This window comes from Lissotriton helveticus, chromosome 3_1, assembly GCF_964261635.1.
Source record: "Lissotriton helveticus chromosome 3_1, aLisHel1.1, whole genome shotgun sequence".
NCBI classification, from domain to species: Eukaryota; Metazoa; Chordata; class Amphibia; order Caudata; family Salamandridae; genus Lissotriton; species Lissotriton helveticus.
In genome coordinates, this window is record NC_136061.1 from 208,059,430 (window position 1) to 208,075,072 (window position 15,643).

Genomic DNA, 15,643 nt, shown 5'->3' on the forward strand with positions numbered 1-15,643 from the left:
TTGTGGACGTATTGCTGTTTGTGCCACATTGTTGTCAATGTTGATATGCTCTGCATGCTACGTGTGTGTGCTGCATTTCGGGGGAGTGGCCCCTGCTGCTCTGATTTTGCTGCCCTTATCCTTTTCCTGCAATGTGCCTTTGACTTCTGTGTTTATACAGTGCTGAGATGTTGCATACTTGGGTACATTGGTCTCTTGGGGGGAGTTGGGGGCTGGGGCATGGTTTATCTGCAGATGTGCTCAGCTCAATTGTGCATGTGTACCATTATGCCCACCTCCCCGTCCCAACAGTCCCTGGTAGTTACTCACCCTGCTGCTGTTATGTCCAGTCATGTTGAGCAGTGTCTGGTCCCCCGACTCCAGCCACTGTCTCCCCACTGATGACTGTGGACACCATTTCCTCAATCTCGTCCAGCTCCTCCTGTGGCGCAGGACTACCACCTCCAGTCTGCATTGCTGCCTTTCGGTTGTTGGCGAGTTTCAGCTTGGTTTTGCACTCCAACTGCATTCACCTTGCCAACGATGGACTGCCATAGTCCATTTTTGGTTGCTAATGACACAGTGGAGATGACCTACTGTTGTTGAAGGTATTCTACCACCTCCGTTATCAGGATCCTGTTTCCATGCAGAATGAACCGCTTGTTCCTACTCTGCTTCTCCTTGAGCCTTCCCTGACCCCGAGGTCCCAGGCGGGTGCTCCAGAGGGCTTATGGGGTTCTGGTTCTCCTCTGTACGTGCTCCAGCAACATCTATTGTGCTTCGCTGTTGTTTGGCATTTGTTTGTCAGTTTTTTTCTACTTTTATGGTGATTTTTCCCACCTGATGCGTGTGAATTGCAGGCCTGTAGCTGGTTTTCGTTGATTTTTGTATTGCAATTGGCCGCATCACAGCTTTTTTTGCATTCGCGTTTCACATTTTTTCGAAGTGGCGTTGATTTTAACGCGGTCAGTTGATGCTTTATCTGGAGACTATCGCATGGTGCCGCTGTGTTGAAAATGCTTCGTTAACACGGCGTAATTATCTTGTGATCGACATCGATGTTGAAAGTTGCATTAAGTTACTTTTGTGATGGTTATCACACGTTCTTGAGAACATGTCCCATAGTACATTGTCCCCACCGTGATGTTGATTTTTTAACACAAATGAGTTTTCATGGTCCGGACACTTACCCCCCTTCTGGTCACCACTCTGTGGGACACACTGGGGAGGAGGAGAGTTGTGAGCCCCCTGGAGAACCCTCATTCTACCTTATTTGGTATCTTTTTTTCGTTTTTTCAAACAAGCAATCTGTTTTTTCTGCTCATTTTCAAATTCATTTGGGGAGGGAAATTTGTCTCCGACGAGTTGGGGATGCCGGTGTGGGAGGGGAGAGGTTTGAGATGGGACCAGCAGCAACATATCAATCATTGTCATCTTAATAGTACATTACAGTACACTGTCACCCTATAACCAGTGCTAATCACCTTCTCATAGTTGGATATTGACAGGGCCAATGCAATCTGCTAAAATTCACCTCATGTCCTAAAATGTTTGTGGGTTGAATAACACACGTAAATGTAGACATCTCCTTGCATACCTAGATATGCACCAAGTACACATAGCGTTCCTGCATGAGACGCATTTCAGTCACTCAACAACCCCAAACTTTGTGACTAGATGGGCAATGTATGGCTATTTTGTATACTATTCCACCTAAGCTACAGGCACCGCAATCATAATAAAGAAAAATACCCCATTGATATTGAGGGGATCACTGAAAGATTCACAAGTCCGGTACAGTATTATGTGGGGCTGACTATATTCCTACACAGTTACCATTGTTAACTGCTATGGTCCCAATAACAACGACCCTCAGTTTTTTGGCACACTACGGGGAAAGGTGCTTACCTCTGGGGCGGTGACTTTAACACAGCCCGATGCCCACACTAACTAGATGGAAACCACAATCACATCTCTACTCTGCAGCCTAGAGTCAGCTATTAGGCATTATGACAGTTAATTACTTCTTGGATGCTTGGAGACAATTACTTCCCACCACTAGAGAAGGACACAGATTATTCATCAGTGCACTCAACATGGTCCAGGCTTGAATTCTGGATCATTTCTAGGGGAATGGGGCTCTGAGTTGAACAATTCGAGCATCTTGCACAAATATATTCGGACCACACCCCAATAAAAACGGTGTTAAACCCCCAGGAAACGGAACACTATGTAGTAAGTGGCGACTAATTCCAATCGCATTACTAGATACTGTGTTCAAGGTAGAACAGGGGCAAGAAATCCAAGAATTTTTCTAGCAGAATGTAAGGTTGGTAACAAACATGGCAACGGTATGGGAGGCCTTTAATGTCACCATGAGAGGACTGTGCATCTTTAAGGGAGGAAGCATCTTACAAGAAATTCAAAATCTGCTCAAAAAGTTCTTGAAATAAAAAATCCAGAACAAGAAATAATAATGTCCACCACTGGGGGTTGAAAAAGCAACCCTCTTAGGCAAAATAACTGAATACAAAGACACAGCGAAGAGCAAATGCAAGTTTAGAAGTAAATACTATGTTGCCCGCAACTACAGGGAAGGGGAAAGACCGGGCAAAGCTATAGCAGACTATATTCAAAAACCCAGATTTTTCAATTACGTTACAGAAATCTGGAAATCTAATGGTACCACTTATAGGATCACTCCCGATCTTTTACAAGTCTTCACAACATACTAAGTCTCACTATATACCAAACAGAGAAAACAACCCCTCAACCTCCTCCATATTAAAAGATATTGCACTGGGCTGGCTGGGTGACTCAGAGAGAGAGTTCCTGGCTGCAGCACTAGAAGAAGACGAAATAGGAATAGCTACTATGCAAATGAAATCGGGACGTGCCCTGGGATCGGATGGTCTTCTGATAGACTTTTACAAAATGTATGCGGAGCACCTAGTCCCCATTTTAAAAAAAGTGTGGGAAGCAATGAGTAACTCTTTGCTTAAACCTTGTAAACCAGCAGAGCACTGTGTGTGTATAGACCACTCTTAATTAACTGTGAAACAAAAATCTTAGCAAAAGTTCTATCTAATCGATTGAATCTTTTACTGGAGACCCTCATAATTCCTGACCAAGCTGGATTTATTCTTGGGCATGCAACGTCTCATAATCTCTGCACTCTCTTCTCGATAATGCAGGACATAGATCCCGACATAGCTGCAGCTGCAGTTTTTCTAGACGCCCAAAAAGCGTTTGATTCGGTAGAGTGGGACTACCTCCTAGGAACGCTCCAACACCTGGGAATGCCCCCAAGTTTTCTTAAATGGATTGCACTACTTAATCACCAGCCTCAAGCCACAGTCCTTCTTAAGGGCTCACGCTCGTCGCCTTTCCTTATAACTCATGGCACTCGGCAAGGATGTCCATTGTTCACACTCCTATTTGCTCTTGCCATAGAGACGTTAGAAGCTAAATTGAGGCAGCATCACAAAGAACGTGCTGTGCGGACGACCCAACCAGACATATTCTAACATCTTTATATGCAGATGACATTATACTTAATCTCAGAGACCCTCAGGAGAATCTGAATCCACTTCTGCGGGAATATTCTGGAATATGCATCAATTGGAGCAAATCACAAATATTTCCCCTCACAGATGCTATCTCTCCGTATATGTTAGATTATCTCTCAGACTGTAGCATCATGGAGGTTAAATATTTAGGCATCAAGATTACTAGAGATAAAACTGAATTATTGCATATTAATTATGGCCCGGCCTTAGACACCCTGACTAACTCCATTACTCACTGGATAACCATGCCATTATCGATGGTAGGACGGATCTCTCTTATAAAAATGGTGATATCACCCAAGCTACTTTACCTGTTTACTAATATTCCCTATAACCCAGGGCGGCCATTCTCTGCAGCTCTAAAAACACAGATGATCCGATTAGTGTAGGTAGGCAAGCAACCTAGAATGAAATGGGAAGTACTGACATTCCCTTTCTCACAAGGAGGGGTTGCAGCACCGACCTAGAATTATACTACCTCTGTGCATAGGCAAATTACGCTACATATTGGTTTCACCCCCCAATACAAGCCACATTTAGCATTCAAGTTGGGATATATGGACCCGACTCCATTGACCTGTGTTATTGCGACAAAACTGAAAGTTCGAGACACTGACCCTACCATGGTAGCATTTACTACTATGGCATGGCGAAACCTAGCAATAAAGCTGGATATATTGTTGCTATATTCACCCCGACTACTCCTATAGTACCATCCAGATGTGAAAGTAACCTACGTACTAGCATGTAGACAGATACTGGATAAAGTACATGTACAGGAATTGGGGGACTTATGCGAAAATAGTAAGTTTCTGACAAAAGCACAACTCTTCATGAAAAAACACCTACAACTATGGACCTATTTATGTGCGTCAGGATCAGGGAAAGCATTAAGCTGTCACTCCAGAGTTTCCGCAGGAACCGCTGACTCTGCCCCCTCAGCATACGATATTAAAACTGGAGCCGCCTCAACAGGAAACATCCCTTATTTACCAAAATATGCAAACATCTTGTAAACCATACTAGTTGATGTTGAGTTAAATTGGGAGTAGGAGCTCGGCATAACCCTGCTAGACAAGCAGTGGGAGTACTGTTGCAGGCAGACAGGGAATATTACTTCTAATAGTAGGCTGCATATGATTCATTATACGTTTTTACATCGCCTATACTATACTCTGGCCAAAATGTACACATTTCAGTTTAGGGACAGTGATAGATGCAAGCGTTTCAAAAGGAAGGCTGCTGATTTCCTACATCTGGCAAGGGAATGTTCTGAGATTGACCGATACTGACATCAGGTATTTAACGTAAAGGCACAAATGATGGGATCTTCCCTGCAGATGTCAACGGTCACAGCCATTTTAGGATACACTGATGAGGTAGAGGCTGCGTATACGAAATGCACGGAATTGGGGTTGCTGATAGTTAAATGCAGAGTCACCTGCAGATAGGGAAGGGGAAGGGGAAGAGCTCCCAAGTTCAAGGAATCAATTCAAGATCTAATATACTGGTGGGAACAAACACTCACTTATGCAGAGCTACTTCCGCCTACTTCTAAACCAAAAGATATCTGGAACCCACTAAAAACGTATCTATTAACTACATCGGTATAAGTATAAACAGCAGAGCAATCGTCCGATAGTTCTTTGGGTCGGTGTTTGTCCCTTTTTTAAAAATTGGATGCAGCAGTGAACATCTCCAGGAACCTGGGACGTCCTCCAGAGTCCTGCATTCCGCATAGAGTAATGAAAGATTTGAGGACCAGAAATTTATGTCTTGCCTGAAAAGGGAGTCGGGCAGCCTATTAGGGCTTGGCGCTCCCTTTTGCCAGATCCTTTTTAAGACGTTGCGGACTGCTGCCTCGCTTGGAACTGTGGAATCCGCTGATGGCCTGGAAGGCACCCTCGGATGTTTTCTAACTTCCTTGGTGTGGTATGACCATTTAAACAGATAGATTTCTGGGCATCGGTGTACAAAGACTTCTTGTGGGCTTCCCAGGTCTCCATGGGGACTGAGTTCTCTCTGGTGGAGGACCCATGAAGAAAGTTGTTTAAATATTGCCAACATTGTTGGGTCTTACATGGTGCCAACAACTCGAAGATCTTTAACCATTTCACCTCAGTAGTTTCCCGTTTTAGTTTCCAAATGAGAAGCGTGTAAGTCTTTGCTGCTGATTACAGTTGCTTTTTGGCAGTTTCCAATTCTATTTTTATGTATGCCCTTTGTTTTATTTTTAATTGCTGCACGCTTTGCTTAATCTCTGGAGCTCGGCCTGAGTTGTATGTTGTACTTGCTTTGCTGTGAGTCCCTCGGAGCAGCATGCCCAGTTCATATGCGAGTTTTTCCCATGCGCCTATAATGGCCCTCAGATTGGGCCCGGCCGGCCAGCCAGTCCAAGTGGATTTCCATGAGACAAATGTATTGATGGTGGTCTTTCCCCAGCCTGTGTTGTTCTTCACCATTGGACTCTCCGAGGGGAAATGATCGCTTTCACTCCGTGGGAGCACTGCATAGTTTATTATGTTTTTTTCAAAGCCGCTCACTCAGTTAGATGTAATCTTTCTTTTTTCCTCATATACCAATAATGGGTATTCCAGATAGGGTATCTCCTCCTCTCCATATTGCGATGTACCGGCCTCGAGGATTTAATCCAGGATAGGAGAGGATAGGAACACCCCTCTAGGCTTTGCTGTTTGCTATGTCCACTCCATACCCTTAAACTGGAAGGCCCTTAATTGGGTTGGAGACCAAGCACCAACAGTACCCAGGTGAAATCATAGGAATACTCTCATCTGTTCCGCCAAGCCACCAGGGCCGCCCAGATTTTATCTTGACTAGAGCTATTGCATGCCATGTCAGACTCACTAATATATATAATGTATTTCAGACAGTCAAAAAAGGTGGGAGCATTCTCTGATTTCCAGGCCTTGCAAATTTCCCGCCTAGCTAAAATCATTACATAAAATACAAATTTGGTATTCATATCATTAAGCTGGTAGTCTACTCCTAAGCCAAAGAGAATTATCTTAGGGGAAATGACAAAATGTATATCCAAAACTTCTGTTATGAATTCTTCGATTTTAGACCAGAAGGACAACAATTCTGGACACTCTACAAACATGTGCAAGTCATCTGCTGTAGAAGCCTTGCAACGTGGGCAACAGTATTCAAGGTTCGTAATCTTAACCAGTTTTTTCGGGGATATATATGCTCTATACAGAGTGAACAGATGATTTCGTTTTAAAGGGGCTGATTTCACCACTGTGTTTAGCAATTTAAAAGAATCTTCCCATAGAGCTGGTAGATTATCACATTGCAATATTTCCACTCCTCCCCACAGCTTATTAAGTTCGAATTCTGTGACTTCATCTTTCTCATTTAATGCCTCATACCAAAAGGAAATCTCTTTTTTCCATCTCTCTTTCTTCTTTACCAGGTCAAACTTAGGGTTAGTTGTTGGATCCCAAGATATAGTAGACCACCAGCTAGATAACTGATAATATTTGAACCTGGTGAGAGTTCCATTTGTCAGCCTAAAGAGTGAATCCCAACCCAATAGCTGCGAGTTATCAAGAAGATCCTGCCACTGCATAAAACCAGCTGTTTTAAGGGGAAGCGACAGTCGGTCTCTGAGGCATTCAGGTGTTCCAGGGGAATCCCATATAGGAGCCTGAGGTGTATAATACGGGATACCCAATTTTTTTCTAATAAACACCCAATTTCTCAGTGCCGTATCTAAAATCTTTAATCTGACCTTTTTATAGAATCTGGGGTCTCCAAATTTAAATAAGAAAGATTTGTGCCCTAGAGGAATACCATGTAGTAGTGCCTGAAATACCCGACCCAAGCAGGATGTATCTGCCTTATCGGCCATTGTTCTAAAATTTTTAAAATGAAAAGAATGGCAGTAGTGAAGAATATCTGGCATGGCGAGTCCTCCTGTTTTCAGTTTTCTTCTCAGTTTTTTTTTAGAGATTCTGGGCGATTTAGAGTTCCAAATGAAAGATCCTATTCTTCCCTGTAATTTAGCAATATCTTTAGGATTGAATGACAAGGGTATTGAATTGAAAAGAAAGGTGACCTTTGGCAAAATAACCATCTTTATTAGGTTGACCCTCCCGAAGATGTTTAGTGGCAGTCCCGACCAACGATGCAAAAGTCCACAGATGTCCTTATAGACTCTATCCAAATTTGTTTTGGATGTCTCAGAGATGTTTTGAACCAGATTTATTCCCAAATATCTCATTCGGGGCTTCGTCTCGGGAAGTTGATCCTCGTGGTTCCACTGCATGACCTCTGTTTTTTCTTTATTGATTCTATATCCTGAAGCCTCTCCAAAGGCTTCTGCCTGATGGAATAGTCGGTGTATTGATGTCTCAGGATTGGAGGTATACATTAAAAGATCATCCGCATATAAGGCAAATTTTAATTCTAGTTCATTTATGCGGAAAGGCTTAATTAAAACATCCAATCTTAATTGAATAACTAAGGGCTCTATATATAAATTAAACAATAGGGGAGAGAGGGGACATCCCTGCCTAGTGTCACGTGTTATTTGGACCCAGTCTGTAAGTAGATTGTTCACAAGAAACTTGGCCTTGGGGTGAAAATACAGTGCTTTTACGGATGCTATAAAGTTAGTTGGTATACCAAATTTTGCCAAGGCTTCCCACAAGTACAGCCAACTAACCTGGTCAAAGGCCTTAGCGGCGTCAATTGCTACGATAGTTAGAGGGATTTTTCCCTATGTAGCAAAATCTATTGCTGCAATAGCCTGGAACGTCAGCTCATTTAGCTGCCTGCCAGGCATGAAACCCCTCTGATCCTCATGCACCACAGACTTAATAACTTTGGCCAATCTCGCTGCCAAAACACCTGCAAAGATCTTATAGTCTGTGTTTAGCAACGAGATTGGCCTGTAGGACTCAACGATCAGGGGGTCCTTATTTGACTTCAGAACTAACGTAACTGTGGCCTCTAACCAGGTCAGAGGGATAGGCTCTCCTTCCTGATGTATTTTATTAAATAAAGATGTCAGAATGGGGACTACGATATCAGATCCTATTTGGTAAACTTCCACTGGAAGCCCGTCTGGGCCGGCTGCTTTTCCCCTGGCCATTCTTTTCAACTGGTCGTAGACCTCCCCCTCTTTGATCATAGAGCCCAAAACCAAGCTATCCACCTCCGTTAGATGTGAAAGGTTTAACCCCTCTAACCACTGAGCTGCATCTTCGGTTGATGTTTTATCGTTATTCCCCATGTATAGATTCTGCATATATGTTTTGACTTCTTCCAAAATCTCATATTTGTCAAATGATGTGTCTCCAGAGCTCTGTATCCTTAATCTGGTTATCTGGTTTCTAGCCCGATCAGATCTAGCCTTCCAAGCCAAGATTCGACCGCATTTTTCTCCATAGGAGAAGTTCTGCAGTCTGCTTGCATCCCACCTATCTTTAATGATTTTGTCCAAATTCGCCTGATATTTAGCTTTTAAGCTCTCCAGCTCTTTCTGTATGGAAATCAGATTAGTCTGCTGTTCCAGAGAGGCTTTCTGCAGCTGTTGCTCTTTTTGTTTTATTTTAAGTAAAGAGTCATCATCTGTCTTCTTCCTGATTTTATTTCTCTGTATCTTTATAGTTGTAAATGTACCCCTTAGATAAGACTTAAAAGCTTCCCATACTATTTGATCAGATGCTGTGGCACTGTTAAACTCAAAATACTCCGCCGTACACTTCAGCAAATCATTTTTTACCCCCTCCTGTAATAATAAGGATCTATCCAAAGTCCACCGTCTGACTTGAATACTTTGTGGAAATTTGACTGTTAATTCTACCATAGAATGGTCAGAGAATATGGCCGGAATATAGGAGGTAGACACAATCTCAGAAAGTAAACCTTGGTCAATGAGGAAGAAATCAATGCGTGAGTGATGTCTGTGTCTATGGCTATAAAAAGAGTAATCTCTGTTATTCTGGTTCTTAACTCTCCAAACATCCAATAGGTTATAATCCCTCATCATACTTCTGAGCTCTCTTTTAGATTTATGTAATGGGGGCGAGGCAACCCTAGAAGTACGGTCTAAGCTTGGATCAAATACCAGATTAAAATCACCACCTAAAATAATAGGGGCATTCAATTCAAGAAAACTAGTTTTTAGGCTTTTCAGCGCCTCTGGAGAGTCCTGATTTGGTCCATAATAGATTGCACATGTCAACTTTGGATTTTTTATGGCTAGAGATGCAGTCAACCATCTACCTGTATAGTCGGTTTCGTATTTCTCGACTCTTATCCCACTATTAGCTCTAATAATTATAGCTACTCCTCTAGAGCTACCCCTCTGTTGAGAACAGAGGAGATCCTGTATCCACTTTTGATTTTGAAAGGCTGCCTTACATTCCTGCCGTTCAAGGTGAGTTTCTTCCAGAAGAAAAATATGGGCCCCAGACTTATTCAGAAATTCGCAGATTCTATTAAGTTTTCTACTCTCCCTCAATCCGTTGACATTCCAACTTATTGTTTTTATTTTATTCACCATTTCCATATTTATCATTAAAGAAAAGGTATCCAATTGCTAATTTGGCTCCAATATTTACTCTATTTAAGGGTTGTATCATGTCTATCTCATCTTTTCTAGGGTTGACGCCGGCCGTGAGAGCTCTGTCCTTGATCTGGAGGAATCTGGCCACACCGGAGTACCTGCGCTTTTCTAGCAAGTCGCATGAATGATAACTATGCGGTGAGCAAATGAGGCTTATTGTTCCTCTCTCAAAAACCACTTTCTTACCCGTACCTTGTGTCTTTTGCATCTTTGGAGGTTTCACGGAGCAAGCCGACCTGAGCTGAGTGGAGCGGCATGCACTAGGACCCGGAGGCTCAATGGGCGTGGACGCTCTGCTCAACGTCAGACGCAGCGAGTCTGGAGGTCGAAGGGATCGAGATGAGCGGAGAGAGGTCGGTATAGTGAACCGATCGAGTGTTTGGCGCAGGATTCAGACAGCAGCGGCGGTGAGCGGGTATCGGTATCAGTATCGGTATCGTTCTTGGGGCAGAGAGACGGGAGGATAGCTCTCAGGTGCATGCAGTGTGTCTTCTGTGTGTAGAGAGGTTAGGGAGAGTCGCTGTGTGGAACTTGGGGGCTGCTTTAGGCTACAGGCACTGATACAGGTCTTCTGCGACGCACCCAAAGATCTTAAAGGGATGGACATTGATATCGATGTGAATACCAAGGCTATTCAGACCCCCTTAATAACTTTGAACGAAACTCTACCCATAACAAGGGAACCCAAGGGTGGAAGGGACAAACTAGAGTTTAAGGAGACGCTAAGAGTTTCAGAAGCTGTGGTTGCAGCTCCTACAATTACAAGGAGCAGATATCTCCTTCGCTCCCTACCTGAGAGGGAATTACCACATTCCTCTTCGAATGGCTTGTTACCTGTCCCTTTGACTCCGCGGCAAAAAAAGAGAGAAAGGAGGGAGAAAAGTAAAATTGAAGAGGTGGAAAAACAAAAAAACAAAAAAATTTGTGTGACACTAAAACCTGCTCCCTCCCTAAAATCATACTTTAAAATAATGGAGAAAACGGTTTCCAGTTTGTATATAGCCAGTAAGCAGGCGACGCCACAAACTGAATCTCAGGTGTCTATTATTGCCCCTGCGCTCGGCTCCTGCTTTTCCGCGATGTCTCAAAATAAGTACGCTCTCCTGCTTTCTGAGCCTGAGACTGACTTGGGAGATTGTTTGTCTGGCACTCATTTACAGGACCGAAGCAGCGAAAATTCCACTTCCGCTGAGCCCCCACCAGGTACCACCCTTCAAGTAGCAGTCAGTCTTGCTGACAATCCTTCATCTGAGGTAGCTGATCCCTCAGGGGGGAATAGCCAAAGACTGGATTTTCAAATGCAACAAGTGCAGAGAGAGGGTGGGGGGAATATCGAGAGTTTATTCGCATCCCTACGGGAAGATCTTCTAGCGAAGCTACTCCCCAAATTCTAAATATCTGAGCGAAATCAGAAAGAAATCGCTGAGAAGTGCACTAGTCTTGAAAGCAAACTAGACGATATTTGCACAAGAACAGAAGTTTTAGAAGGGGAGGTAGCAGTCCTTACGAGAGTCTCGCAAGCACACTCAAAAACGATATCTGAATTGAAAGCTCAGAATCGGACTTTGCAGCAGGATATGGAACGGTTGGAGATACATGCCAGACGTAACAATCTGAAGTTTTTGAAAGTTCCTGAAGGAGCTGAAAATGGAGATGTAAAGGCCTTGGTCTGTAAGTTGTTGAGAGAAGGAGTCCTGAAGGACAGACCCGATATCAATCTCGAGAATGAAGTACAGCGGGCACATAGAGATCCCTTTCGACGCCATCCTGATAGAAATGCACCCAGGAAAATCTTAGTAAATTTTCTCTCATACTCAGTAAAAGAACTGATATTAGGTAGAGCTCTCATCGATCCCTCACTGTAGATTGACTCCTCTAAATATTTAATTCGCTCTGATGTTGGTAGAGTGACAGCGCAGAGGCAGTGGGAGTTGGGGTCCAGGATGCAGGAATTAATCAATCAATCAATCAATCATGCCATTTGTATAGCGCACTACTCACCCGGGAGGGTCTCAAGGTGCTTGGGGGAGGGGTGTGCTACTGCTCAAACAGCCAGGTCTTGAGTTGTTTCCTGAAGGCGAGATGGTCCTGGGTCAGCCGAAGGTGGATGGGGAGGGAGTTCCAAGTCTTGGCAGCCAGGTAAGAGAAGGATCTTCCTCCGGCGGTGGCTCTTCGGATGCGTGGTATGGCTGCGAGGGCGAGGCTGGTGGACCGTAGCTGGCGGGTGGGCGTGTAGAAGGTCAGGCGGTCGTTGAGGTACTTGGGGCCCAGGTCGTGGAGAGACTTGTGTGCGTGGGTGAGGAGCCGGAACGTGATCCTCTTGTCGACCGGGAGCCAGTGCAGGTTCCTCAGGTGGCTGGAGATGTGGCTGCGTCGGGGGACATCCAGGATGAGTCGGGCGGAGGCGTTCTGGATGCGCTGGAGTCTTTTCTGTAGCTTGGCTGTGGCTCCGGCGTAGAGGGCGTTTCCGTAGTCCAGTCGGCTGGTGACGAGTGCCTGGGTGACAGTCTTCCTGGTCTCGGTCGGGATTCAGCGGAAGATCTTGCGAAGCATACGCAGGGTGTTGAAGCACGATGAGGAGACGGCGTTGACTTGTCTGGTCATCGAGAGGGAGGGGTCCAGGATGAAGCCCAGGTTGCGTGCGTGGTCGGTTGGCTTGGGTGCGGTGCCCAGGGCTGGGGGCCACCAGGAGTCGTCCCAGGCGGAGGGCGAAGATCCCAGGATGAGGACTTCCGTCTTGTCCGAGTTCAGTTTCAGGCGGCTGTCCTTCATCCACTCGGCAACGTCTTTCATCCCTTTGTGTAGGCAGGTTCTGGCGGTGTCGGGGTCTCTGGTGAGGGAGAGGATCAGCTGGGTGTCATCAGCTGGGTGTCGTCGGCGTAAGAGATGATGTTCAGGTTGTGCTGGCGTGCGATGGCTGCGAGAGGTTTCATGTAGATGTTGAAGAGGGTGGGACTGAGTGAAGATCCTTGCGGGACGCCGCAGATGACTTCGGTGGCCTCGGAGCGAAACGGGGGGAGGCGGACTCTTTGTGTTCTTCCGGCGAGGAACGAGATGATCCACTCCAGTGCCTTCTCTTGGATACCGATGTTGCTGAGGCGCTGGACTAGGGTGCGGTGGCAGACCGTGTCGAACGCAGCGGAGAGGTCCAGGAGGATGAGGGCCACTGTTTCCCCCTTGTCGAGCAGGGTCCGGATGTCGTCGGTGGCTGCGATGAGGGCGGTCTCGGTGCTGTGGTTGGCTCTGAAGCCGGACTGCGAGGGGTCGAGGGATCCGTTCGTCTCGAGGAAGGCGGTCAGCTGTCTGTTGACGATCTTCTCGATGACTTTAGCAGGAAAAGGGAGGAGCGAGATGGGGCGGAAGTTTTTGAGATCGGTGGGGTCCGCTGTAGGTTTCTTCAGGAGGGCGCTGATCTCGGCGTGCTTCCAGCTCTCCGGGAAGGTGGCGGTGTTGAAGAAGGCGTTGATGATGTTCCGGAGTTGGGGTGCGATGGTGGAGTCGGCCTTGTTGAAGACGTGGTGTGGGCAGGGGTTGGTTGGTGATCCGGAGTGGATGGTGTTCATCGTGCGGGCTGTGTCTTCGGTGGTCACCGTGGTCCAGGTGCGAAGGGTGGCGGTGGGGGGCGTTGGTTCGACGGTTGGGTGCGTGGGAGGGGCGCCGAAGCTGTTGTGGATGTCGGCGATCTTGCGGTGGAAGAACGAGGCGAGGGAGTCGCAGAGGTCTTGTGACGGAGTGATGTCGTTGGTGCCGGTGCTGGGGTTGGAGAACTCCTTGACGATAGTGAAGAGCTCTTTGCTGTCGTGGGCATTGTTGTCCAGTCGTTCCTTCAGGGATTTCTTCTTGGTGGTGCGGATGAGCTGGTGGTGCTTGCGGGTAGCGTGTTTGAGGGCGGTCATGTTGTCGGTGGTCCGGTCGAGGAGCCAGGCTTTCTCGAGGGTGCGGCAGGTCTTCTTGGAGTCCTTGAGGTCGTCGGTGAACCAGGATGCCTTCTTGCTTCTGGGTCTGCTGGGAGGGTTCTTTAGTGGTGCAAGGTCGTCGGCGCAGGCTGTCAGCCACTGTGTGAAGTTGCGGGCTGCTTCGTTGGGGTCCGTTGTGTTGGCGGGTGGGCTCTGGCTGAGGGAGGTGGTGAGCTGGTCTGCGGTGATCTTGCTCCAATTCCTGTGAGGTACCTGTTGCGGGTGGTGGTGAGTCGTGGATCTTTTGAAGCTGAAGTGGACGCAGCTGTGGTCGGTCCAGTGGAGTCCGGTGGCGTGGCTGAAGGTGATGTACTTGCTGGAAGAGAAGACGGGATCAAGCGTGTGGGCGGCGTAGTGGGTGGGGGTGTTGACCAGTTGCTTGAGTCCGAGGTTGGCGAGGTTTTCCAGCAGGGCGGTGGTGTTGCGGTCCTTGTTGTTCTCCAGGTGGAAGTTGAGGTCCCCGAGGAGGATGTAGTCAGTGGAGGGGAGGGCGTGCGGGCTGATGAAGTCTGTGATGTCTTCGCTGAATTGTGTGCGTGGTCCCGGGGGTCTGTAGACGAGGGTGCCTCTGAGGGTCGTCTTAGGGTCGGTGTGAATCTGGAAGTGGAGATGTTCGGCTGCGGCGAAGGAGTCGTTGGCGTCGGTCGTGATGCGGATGGTGTTCCTGTGGACGATGGCGATGCCACCTCCGGTCTGGTTGATGCGGTCCCTCCTGATGATCTTGTACCCGTCCGGGATGGCGATGGCGATGTCGGGTGCAGAGGAGGCGTTCATCCAGGTTTCCGTGAGGAAGGCGACGTCCGGTGATGTAGCGTAGAGGAGGTTCCAGAGTTCCACGGCGTGTCTGTGGACGGAGCGGGTGTTGATCCGGATGCACTTGAGGTGGTTGCTGCTAATGTTTGTCTTGGCGTGTGCGGGGCAGGTGAACTTGCAGGTGCAGCAGGTGAAGAGTCCGTGGGTGCGGCTCGGCAGCAGGCGTGGGTCCGGCCGGCATTGAGTGCGTTGAGAGTGGCGGCATCGTAGGTCAGTCGGGTCGTCTTGCCTCGGCGGGGAGGGCCAGGGGTCCTGGCGCTGGGCGCGGACCAGGCGCGGACGGGCGCGGACGGGCTTACCTTTGGCGCAGCTTCGGCGCTCAATCGGCGCTCCCGCTGCGCGGTCGCTCTGGGGGCGTCAAAAGTAAGGAGCCGGGAGGGAGGAGCAGCGGGGTGGCGGGAGCGGGGCGGCGAATGGAATCACAGGGGGGCGGGCCGCAGGGAGGCAGCGGCGGGAAATTCCAAGAAGCAGCGGGCAGCGGGAAATTCCCAGGACCAGCGGGAAATTCCCAGGAGCAGCGGGAAATTCCCAGGAGCAGCGGGCAGCGAGCGAAGGAATCTGCAGGCAGGAGGCGGTAAAGGCAGGCAGGAGCGGCAGCAGTGAGTGGGGCGACCAAGCCCTGTGGAGGGCTGAGCGGGGCACAGGTCATGATGAAGTTTCCGGCCTCATTGCGGGTGGTATGGAATAACAAAACGTATAATTTTACGTCCCCTCAGGAAGTCGATAGC